This window comes from Mytilus galloprovincialis, chromosome 9, assembly GCF_965363235.1.
Source record: "Mytilus galloprovincialis chromosome 9, xbMytGall1.hap1.1, whole genome shotgun sequence".
NCBI lineage: Eukaryota > Metazoa > Mollusca > Bivalvia > Mytilida > Mytilidae > Mytilus > Mytilus galloprovincialis.
The window spans coordinates 66,861,199-66,873,215 of NC_134846.1; the positions used below are offsets into that span (position 1 = coordinate 66,861,199).

The 12,017-nt window shown below is 32.9% G+C and overlaps 1 long non-coding RNA gene across 1 annotated transcript; it reads left to right on the plus strand.

The window, feature by feature from the left end:
• Positions 1-5,207: 5,207 nt before the first annotated feature.
• Positions 5,208-11,486, plus strand: LOC143047028 (uncharacterized). Its single transcript, XR_012969374.1, has 4 exons — positions 5,208-5,981; positions 9,202-9,237; positions 10,168-10,222; positions 10,649-11,486. It is a non-coding gene; the product is annotated as an uncharacterized LOC143047028 (long non-coding RNA).
• The last annotated feature ends 531 nt before the right edge of the window (positions 11,487-12,017 follow it).

The window sequence follows — 12,017 nt, forward strand, 5'->3', positions numbered from 1 at the left end:
TAAAGGCAACATTAGTATACCGCTGTTCAAAAGTCTTAAATCGATTGAGAGAAAACAAATATGGGTTACACACTAAAGCAGAAGAAAACACATTTCCTCAAAAAAGAAAACAAAGGCAGAACAAACACACTGAAGTGCAACAAAAACAAAACACCCAATAAAGACTAAACAAGGGGTTTTCCAAAGGCAATCTTTAGGGGGAAGCAGATGATGCACAAAAATTTAGACACGTCATGTTACTCATTATAAGGACAAATTCGTTGATAAGTTTAATTCGGTATTATCATAATCGTGGAAAGAGGACTGTATTGTGTAGCAAGAACGCGAAGCAAGCTATAAAGGGTCTCACAAATGACTAGTGTAAAACTATTCAAACAGAGTAACCAACGGTCTAATATATATAAAAAAAATGAGAAACGAGAAACTGTTATGAAAAACGTCAACAAACGACAACCACTGAACATCAGCTTCCTGACTGAGGACAGGTATAAACAAAGGCGTTTTTATTAGATACCAATCTTCACCCTTACCTGAAACAAAAGTAGAACATTACAACATAGAAAGACATACTATAAAATATCAATAGAAATGGCTTAACTGATTCAAAATACTTACAAAACACAAACAAGTGAAACTGCACTGAACGAAAACAATTGATATATGAAACAATCTTAATATAAAATCAATATCATAAGGGGTGAGATGTTAAACAATGTCAAAAAGACATCCATAACAAAATACCGCTAAATAAAATAAAATATTGTACACAGGTAAATGGAAAAAAAATTGTTGTAAGGTAAAGGACTACTTTAACTTTAGTAATTTGAACCATGAGTACAATATATTTTCCATGTGAGTAGCAACCTTCTGTCATGGAAAATCATGATAGAGAATGCAGGCATCAACTTGGAGATGCAAAACTTTGATATCGTACTACATAGAAACTAAAATTCACAATTAGGAAGCTGAATTCATCCCTTTTACGGTAAAGTTTTGGCGTTGTCTGTTTTGTTCTACTAACGTTTTATGTAATATTGTAAATAATATATTCTCCTGTTTTATGTCGTCCAAGATAATCCTTGTTTTATTAAGACTACTAACTAATATGATATATTTGCACTGAATCTCTTTGAGGTGTACTGATCGACATTTTTAATCAAAACCAATAAACTCTTGACAAGATTTTTATACAAGTGGCAGGATCGTCTCCAAAAGATGACTCTTTCCGTCGAAAATGTATTAATAAAAGCGAAAATGTCATTATTCATACTTTTCCTCTGTCTTCTTTAATATAGCCTTTCGTTATAATGACACCAATGCATAAAAGGCTTACTGTTCTATTTTTCTATTTTTTATAATCCCGCCTTCAAGAAAGCACCGTTCTGACTGAGATGTAGCATTCAAAAGTACTTCTCTAGATTAAGACTGTCTTGCTTACTGTCGCGATTGCCGGACACAACTTTACATTAACAATAAAGCAAAAGTTTTAGTATTGTGCATTTTGAACAAAGGCATATCTACATTGAATTCGTAAAAAGTTAAATAACAGTTTCCTTAATGGAATTTTCGTCTTTAAATTAACAATAGTAAATAAGAAATAGATGTAATTTTGATTGGACTGTTTCCGACTCATGTGTTGTTAAAAATGTCAGTATTCACCTCAAAAGCTTACAAAACCGTTAAACAGACTTATTAAAAGGGATATAGTTACGATACTGTTGTCAGGTAATTAAAGATTGCAAATTTTGGCTTTAATATTGATTCACTTATAGGGTCTTTTCATCGGAACTAAACACGTTTATTTAAAAAAAACAGTTGTTGGCATGACACGGGTTATGTTCTTCTCATATATTTTAGGATAGTATGATACTAAACCCCAAACAGGAGGGATTGTGCCTGATATTCATATGATGAAGACATACTCTTTCAATCAGTTTAATTGAGGTCTGGAGCTGGCATGTCAGTTAACTGCTGGTAGTCTGTTGTTATTTATGTATTATTGTCATTTTATTTATTTTCTTTGGTTACATCTTCTGACATCGGACTCGGACTTCTCTTGAACTGAATTTTAATGTGCGTATTGTTATGCGTCTACTTTTCTACATTGGCTAGAGTATAGGGAGAGGGTTGAGATCTCATAAACATGTTGAACCCCGCCGCAATTTTGCGCCTGTACCAAGTCAGGAGCCTCTGGCCTTTGTTTGTCTTGTATGATTTTTAATTTAGGTTTGTTGTGTATAATTCGGAGTTTAGTATGACGTCCATTATCACTGTACAAGTATTTATATTTTTTAAGAAGCGAGCTGAAGGACGCTTACGGGTGATGGAGTTTCTCGCTACATTTAAGACCCATTGGTGGCCTTCGGCTGTTGTCTGCTCTATGGTCGGGTTGTTGTCGCTTTGACACATTCCCCATTTCCTTTCTCAAGTTTATTAAACATTAAATATAGCCCACTATAGGTTATGTAACTTTTAATTTAAACGCTCTGTAATATTTTAAACAAACCTCTAAATGCTTCTATCCTGAAATTTGTCAAAAAATCGAATAATGTCTAATTGGTGTTGTCCATTCGTTTGATGTGGTGTTTTTTTTCATTTGATTTTGCCATTTGATAAGGGACTTTCCGTTTTTACTTTTCCCCAGAGTTCAGTATTTTTGTGATTTTACTTTTTATCAGCAACTACCTCATTTCACACTCACTTCTTGTCTGGTACAATCCCTGTATTTGATAATATTTCCTTTTCATTTCAACCTGTTTTGTTGTGCAAATTAATAGCGAGAGTACAAAAAAAACGAAACAGAAACCCGGAAACAAAACGTAGTATTGTCAGTTTATTCGACATGCCAGATATTTTCTCAAAGTTACGATTTTATTAATAGAAACTTAAATATTTCCTGTTTTCTGGATTTTTTTTCATTGCTGTTTTTTCAATACTTGTTGTCTGCTCTATGGTCGGGTTGTTGTCGCTTTGACACATTCCCTATTTCCTTTCTCAATTTTATTCGTTCAATTCATATCAAAACCGAGGTACGATGGTGGTTACGCTGTAGTGCGATGGGTTACATAAATTGCATATTGTTAGCGTCGATAAAGAAGTAAATATCTGTGCTAGAAGAAGCATTATTGTTTATTAATTAATAAATCGAGAATATTTCAAGTTTTAATCGTAAAGTTTAAGTGTACTCTCAGACTTTGCACAAAAAAAGTTAAAATTCATTCAATCGTTCCAGCAGCTACATGCAAACATATTTTCCATTAAAAATAGTGCTTATTTTATTGACTGAATATGTGATAGCTGCTTAAAACGAAATATAATAAGTACTTTATAACTTATCACCCGCATGTCGCTTTTACTGCAACTGGACTGAGAATATATGGAATTGTTTTGTATATCCATCATGCATACAAGTTATATACATTCTTAATACTACCGGTAAAATGAAATTATTAGAAAACATGTGAAATTAAGCCTCTGTGAAACACATCTTTTTTTGAAATTTACAGAGGTTAATTGTATTTTACATACGATTGTGCTTTGAAACCTTTAACTATATATGGGTTCGCTCACATGGTCCGAGAACACAATTTATTTAAAGTACATTTCTTTTAGACAATAAATGAAAATAAAAAAAATCCCACTTGCGCTTTATCAATGATATTTGAACAGTGTGTTGTACTAAATTATAGAAAACTTCATCGACTCTAACTCAAAGTATGAACAACGAAAATTAACGGACGATAATTGTGTTCCCGGACCACATACTCTTCGTGTTATGATATGTGAAGATGTGATATGATTGCCAATGACACAACTCTCCACAATAGACCTACATGACATAGAAATTAACAACTATAGGTCACCGTACGGCCTTCAACAATGAGCAAAGCCCATACCGCATAGTCAGCTATAAAAGGCTCGAAATGACTACGTAGAACAATTTAAACGAGAAAACTAACGGCTTTATTTATGTACAAAAAATGAACGAAAACAAATATGTATCCAATAAACAAACGACAACCACTGAATTATAGGCCCCTGATTTGAGACAGGCACATACATACATACTGTGGCGGGGTTAAACATGTTAGCGGGATTCCAACCCTTCCACTAACTTAAGTCTTTTTAAGATAACTGTTAACGCAGAAAATATCCTCATACAGAAAATTTAAAGAGAACGTTCTCTCATTAAGCATAAAACTATAAATAACAACAAATATAGACCATCGCACATCAGCGTACGGACCATCGCACTTCGGCGTAGACCATCGCACTAAAGCGTGACCATCGCACTTCAGCGTCCCTATCGCACCTCCGAGTCCTACATATATACGATATCCCATGCCCCCTATCGAAAATCTGATATTTTCAACGGTTTTGTAATTTTCCTATATGTGACAAGACCAAGAACTACATATGAAGCAAACTTCGCATTGACGCCGGAAGTGCTTGAATATAAGCATTTATGTCGACACAACTTGTCTGCCTCTTATTCTTATACCTCGACTGAAAGCTGAAATGACTTTTGCACATTATCATAATTTATAAACTGAAGGCAATTAGTACTTTTCCTTTTAGAAATTTGGTGTTTTAACACCCATGTGTATATTAGTATAACAGAGACATATTTAAAAGGTTCCGATTACAATTTAGTCCAATTTTATTTTAACATTACGCTGGTACGACTAATTTCCTTTATTAAATATGCAAAATTTAAATACAACAATGAAAACAATAAAAATTCACTTATGTGGATCACTTGCTAAGTCTTACACAATTCTAAAAAAAATAATGTAAAAGGTCAAACTATTTATAAATATAAAGGTTATGGAATATTGAACACAAAAATAAAGGTAAGAGCTTTCAAATATATATATTCATTTTTAGAATTTCAAAGCAACAGAAAATGGAGAAGGGAAATGGGGAATATTTCAATAAGACAACGTATACTTTTAAGATAGGAACAGAAAGAATATGTTAAGAAAAAGCCGCATGCACATGTAGCGGGTGTAAACCTTTTTTTTTTTTTAAACACTCAAACATCCTGCTTTTCATTTCGAGCAGTGGGGTGGGTATCAAAAGGAATAAAAAAGGCAATGAAAATTAGTTTGAAAAATAGAACCTCACCGCATATATGATAAACAATGGTAAAAAAACCCCAGATACAATGACACAATACATAAAATATCAGTATTAAAGAATGTTCGGATTCTATGAAAGTAAGCATAAAGTACATAATATGCCACCTTTATTTTCGGCAGCTGTCTTTCGGGTTAAGTTTCATACAGCACCTGCATAAACAGTACAGATAGACACCGACACGACCAATAAGTTAATATTTTATACTTATGTTATTATAATTTATTTTTATTTTTGTCGATGTTAGAAACATGGCATCAGAACAGCAAAATTACGAGCGTCTGAATAAATTACTAAATCAATTAGTTCATCCAACGTGTGAAAAGATACTCGAAAATCATCTACGAGAAAATAGAGTGTCGTTCTACCAATTCCTAGAGACAAACAAACATCGCATTATGCACTGTTTTCGTGTCAATATAACTTGCTGTGCACTGCATGCTGACTGTGCATACTCTATATCGGCAACATTGACCAAAAGACAATGGAGTTTCTTGTATAAAGACGAAAAAACAAATAGTTGCAGGAAGTCAGGATGTATTTGTAAAGTTATAACATCATGCACAACATTTCGGAATCTAAATCTGAATGTTATATGTTTCCTTATAATCGAATGCTCAATGATTAATGGATCGAACATTGAAGCAGTGAAGAGATTGAATGTGTTCAATCAGGAGATGCAGGTTATAAGAACAGGAATAGTTCCGTACAGTGAATTTCAGACCAAATGGAAAACAACAACAGACAGTTTAGTGGTCCTAGGTGTTACTCGGCAGCAGATAGATGAAGTAAACCGCATACCTACTCCCACTGCTATAACTCCCACTGCTATATGTGACAAGGTAATAAAATATGTAAAGATTTTTTTCCATCAATTTGAGAGCAGAAAAAATATTTGGTCGTTCCAATTTTTCATTCCTGAATACAATGGGTTACAAGACAAAACACGATTCATGTCTGGTATGTTCGTTTTACCTTGTGTGTAATTGAAGACGTAGTGAATCAAATCCAGTGCAAAAAAGACACGAGTGAGAAATTGTAATCTAGACTATTGATTTAATCTTTATGGAAGTTAGTTTCCACATAAAATATTATATCATTAAGGTTCATCCTTAGAGAGTGGGTATGAGGGTCCTGATCCCGAAATCCCGGGCTTAATAAGACGAAATCTCGAGGTCCCGACATCCCGAAATTCCAAAAACAGAATTCTCGGATCCCGAAAGGGTCAATCCCGAAATCCCGAGCTTAAAAACACCTGATCCTGGAGTCCCGATAAAGGTCATATCCCCCTCACTAGAGGCTAATTAAAGTTCAGCATGTCCAGAAATCAACGCCACCTTGCCTATTTGAATATTATACTAAAGAAATCGAATACGGGTCACGGGAATTATATTGAAATGATAGGGAAATAAAAAAAATGTGTGTTTTAACTTTAATTTAAGTGATAGATAGGTTGCCGGGACAGAAAGTAAATATACATAACAATAAACACAATTTAAACGAAACATAATGACTGTTGTTGCAAGAATCAAGGTTCCTGAGCTATTTTAAAAATTGAAGAGAGAGGCTTTTAACATTGCAGTATTAAATACAGGCTAAAATGGCTGAAACGTCAAATTTGCAAACTTCGTGTTGAAAATTGGCTAACAAGGTCATTACAAAATCAGGTTGCCGGGATAAAACTTGAAACTTAAATGTTCAGAGAATAAGAAGGTTTAAACCTTGTATGTGTAGTCGTTGAACTTTAGGTTCCCACGTAAAGTTAAAATGCCCCTATTTCAAGAAAAAAAAAAACTCACGAAAACATGAAAAATTCACGAATTTCGTGTTCATTGTTTTGATTTTGACCGCCTGACAACTTTACGGAAATATCAGATTGATTATAATCAAGGCTTTGTGACGGGCAACTTATAATATCCGTGTTTTAAAGATTTTAATGATATCAACCCATTCCAGTTCAAACTATTATCACGTGGTACAATTCTCATTTACATATTATGAATATTAATTAGCAAAAGTACTACAAATTTCTGGCTATGGGTAATTTGATAGATAAATTGATTTTACAATTTCTTCGATTTTCATTTTGACAGTAGCCCATATCAAAAATAAAGGTGTCTTTACTAATTAATGAATGTTTGCTGAAACTCAAGTGATAGAAATTAGTGGCATATTTTGTTATAAAAATTTAAGGGATGTGTAGAACATTTAAACAGCCCTCAGGACAAAAAGCATGATTGAAGTTTTACTAATACGGCTGTAGATTGGACAAAACAACAAGTAGAATTTGTGATACAGTTATGATCAATTATGTAGCTAAAGATAATTCAGACATCACCTCTGGTAAGGATTCTACATGTTTAACATGAACGAATGTACATGTTGTAATTTATAAAATGTGTTTGTATTTTACAACCTAGATACTTTTAAATTTCTACAACTATAAATAGTGTCTGTAAATTCTGCTCTATCTTTAAATTGGTCACGTCAACATTTCTACAAATTACAGAGAATAAGCTGCAAATGAAACTTTCATCAGTGAAACTAATCAATATGAGAGATATCAAATCTCATGATGACATCAGGATAAATTTTGGGAAGATTATTTTGTGTTGCTGTTCATCAGAATGTGGGCGTTTTATAAAAAATTGTCGAATAAGCATTTTGATCAAGATTCTGTGGTTCACTGAACTAGGTAGTGTGATAGTGTGAGCGAGGCATCATTTCTTGTCAACACACATTTTTGTTTTATTAATATCTTTATTTTGATAAAATTTGTCAATACAATGATATATAGACGGTTTTTTTTTTATGTAAAGGAAAAATCGTATAAAAATAAGATATGTTATGATTGCCTACGAGACCGGACACCGAAGGACGAGGATGGTATTATATACAGGTTACCATACGGCCTTAAAGAATGATCCAACTCAACCGTTTAAGAGACTATATGTATATATGCTCACTATTTTTATTTGTAACAATATTAACGGGAGTTTTATTTAAGAATTGAATGCTCTTTTTTGTAAATTTATTGGGGTGTAAAAGCGTTGACTGAAGTACATTTTGTATGAAGCGCGGAAGCGCTTCATACTAAAAATGTGCGCACGGTCAATGCTTTTACAACCCTATAAAGTTACAAAAAAAAAGCATTCAATACTTATAATTACATTTTTACCTATAGGATAATAAAAACACGCCTTTTATCAAGTTTTTATTTCATTTACCTGTGCACTTTATTGTGGGACCTCGTGTCATCATGAATGAAAAGTTTTATTGTGTGATACAACTGCTTAAGGAATAACACGTGATGTACAGATAGCCAATCAGAATAACGTATTATAGTGAAACATACATTTAATGTAATTATTACAATTCATAATGGAAATGGGTAACGTGTCAAAGAGACAACAACCCGACGAAATAGCAGACAACAGCCGAAGGCCACCAATTGGTCTTCAACGCAGCGTGAAATTCCCGCACCTGGAGGCGTGCTTCACAAAAATGTGTACTAGGTTAGTATTAATGGACGTCATACTAAACTCCGAAATATACAAAAGAAACTATAATTCAAAATCATACAAGACTAAGTAGGCCAGAGACTCCTGGTTTGGGACAGGCGCACACATGCGGCGGGGTTACACATGTTTTTGAGATCTCAACTCTCCCCCTATACCTCAAGCCCATGTAGAAAAAACAAACACACAGCAACACGCACAGTAAAACTCAGTTAAAAGAAGTCCGATGTCAGAATAGGTAACAACAAAAAACCCTAAACAATATGACAATGATACAAAGTTTAAAAACTTGGATTTAAAAAAAATCAATGTTTACAATTTTAAAATCATAGATTTACTCATACTTTTGATTTAAAAGTTTTAATACTGAAATTAAAGTTTTTCTCCAGACCTTAAACTGAAAGTACGAGTTTTTGCTCTGTTAAGTAGGTAGTAACTAAGTGCTTTTCTTGAACGTGTCTTAACAAAATTTAAGAATAGGACTCTTACTGATTTGTTCAATTTGTTATGATAGTTTATTAATTTAGCTTTTTCCGTTTTGCAGGAGTGCAGAAATGTAATACTTCTATCGATAAGTGCCGTATCCTTTACATGAATTGTGAGGAAAGCAGTTAATATAAAGATAAAATGCCATGTAAAAAATACTTAGAAAGCTCTTATATGTATCGTGCTTGGGTAGCTTTGTGTTTAGGAAGTCAAAATTAATGGAATAAGTTCGTTTAAATACTAAAGAATATTTATGAAAGTCCTCAGTAATTAAAACGATGACAGATTTTCGCTTCGGAAAGAAAACAGAAACGTCTGTTATGGCGTTTTTCGTGTCTTGTTCTGTATGCAATGTGCCATCCATTATTTGAAGCAGTAGGGTCATTGTCTGTCGAAGAAGAGCGTTGCGTAACATGTCAATGCTCGAATTCTCTGTTCCTTTTGGTTTTAGTTAAATAATATCTTATTAACCTTCTTATATCTGTTGCATTCACAATAACATTTCAAAACTTAACATACGCCATCACGAGTTGACCGTTATTATTTCACATATTAATTTGGTGTGTTTATTTTAATTGGCTTATGTTCGACCAATTCCCTATTTCCATTCTCTTTTTCCAATTGTCGCAACTACAATCCTGACCTATTTTTGCCCGACGTTGACCCAACGAATTCAACTAATATATACTGGGTTTGTACTTACATAAGCAACACGACGGATGCCACTCATGAAGCAGGAGCTTTGCGTTTTGTATACTACTGTTGGTCTTTTGGTCGTTTTCTTTATTTGTAATGGCGTTGTCAGTTTATTTCCATCCTCTCTAATATAATTTCAATCAGAGAAAAATAACAGTTCTACGCAATGTATAAATTAGTGTTATGATAACTTTCGAAGACCGTTCTGTAGTTGTTGAACGACCTTGAACTCTGATAACTTTGCGGATATTTTTCTCACTGAAATGATCATATTGTTTGACAATACAATGAATTATGATTACAATTTCCTTAACTTTAATACCTACAGCTAGTATTCTGTGTTGTTCTTACAATAGGTATTACACTGGGCATCACTTCATAATGTAAGTCAACATACAATTAATAAATCTCATAGTTAAAGTGTGGGAAATAAATTTTATATTCTCATAAAAGTTTGGCATTCGCATTAATTTTATAATGTCAAGTCATTTAAACAGTCATCGTTCTGTGTTTTTTGCTTGGAATTTTAATAACATTTATTTCGGAATTATTTAGGAGAAAATTGCTTATACATTCGAAAATGTAAAACCCTAAACTAACAAGATCGTCAGATATCTCAACAGAACTATGTAGAAAAAGATAAAAAATAACAGTTAGATATCAGACAAACAGACTATTTGAAATTAACCTTTCCTTTTAGTTTTGCCTACTTAATATACTAAAATTAAAAAAAATATTATTTTCAAAATGTGTGTTACTCTGCCTTTTGATGCATTATGCATACTAATGAACGTATTTATTTCTTAAAGTACAGAAAGAGAGACTGCAGATCAACATCAGCAACAGTGGACTCGTTATATTAACACGACTAATTTGAGAATGGAAGACTTAAGAAGGGCATGCTATCTTGTTGCTGTTATCCGTTGCATAAACAGCTGAATACAATGTCTTATTTAGAAAATGCGGTTTGATATAGAATTCAGATTTGTTTTTAAAGGGACACTTGCTGTAAAATTCACCAATTTGACTCAAATTCTCATATTAGATTTATAACAATGTAAAACATTTATACAAATTTTAAAAAGTCTAAAATAAACAATTAACAGTGCATGGACTCGATAATATGTAGCTTCGTGTCATGTGCATTTTAGTCTAGACGCCATCTAACTAACTATCGAGATGACCTCGAAAACAACCGACGGTCACATAATACGATATAAACATCAACATAAATATAAATAGATATATTGACCTTTTACAAATGGATTTTTCCATGTGTTTAAGTTCAATTTTAAGGTTTAAAAAAATTATTTTGACAGTGCGAGTTAAAATCACAAAAACACTGCACCCAAATTGTTAATGTATAATTGTTATCCTCTTGTAGCACCATACGTGTGCCTAAGTTGTAATAAATTATCTTGTCTTGTCTTGTCCAAACGAAAAATCTCTTATAAAATGGCAAATTATCAAAGCTCAAACACATTAAATTGATGGAAAACTAACTTGGTACAGGCATTTACTTATGTCGAAAAGGGTGGATAAAACCTGGTTTAAGCTAGCTAAACCTCACACTTTTATGACAGTCGCATCAAGTTTTTTGATACCTTTATTTCATTAAAAATCATACTCGAAAAGAAATGTTCAAAAGTGAAAATTTTAGCCTGATTTTTATCGTAAGAGATATTTTTGCGTGAAAAGAGTACATCGCAGATCGTTGGTATAATTTGGATATTTTCCGTTTTATCAGAGACTTTACGTTTTAATTTTTCCTCGGAGTTCAGTATTTTTTTTTTTAACTTCGCATTTTATTTCTTACTTATTAAAACAGTGCAATTTTTCTACATCGGGAGAAAGGCTGTTCAAAGATTTGAATTACACATAATAGTAAATATGCTATTGTATTAGGTGTACAGTAAAGTATATCCCTATGTGATGATGTAGAGTATTAATATTTATCATAACAAGTAAGGAGCTGTGGTATGAGTGCCAATAAGAAAACTAAGGTCGACTATATATGAATCACCGTGCATCCTTCAACATGGCGTATCACCATTATAGTTTGGCTTAGGTTTCGGTATGACAAAACCTGAAGCTAAACACAATAAACGAAAAACAAATTTCCTAGATAACAACATACGAAAATAGCTGAATTACAGGATCGTGTTATAAGAATATGGA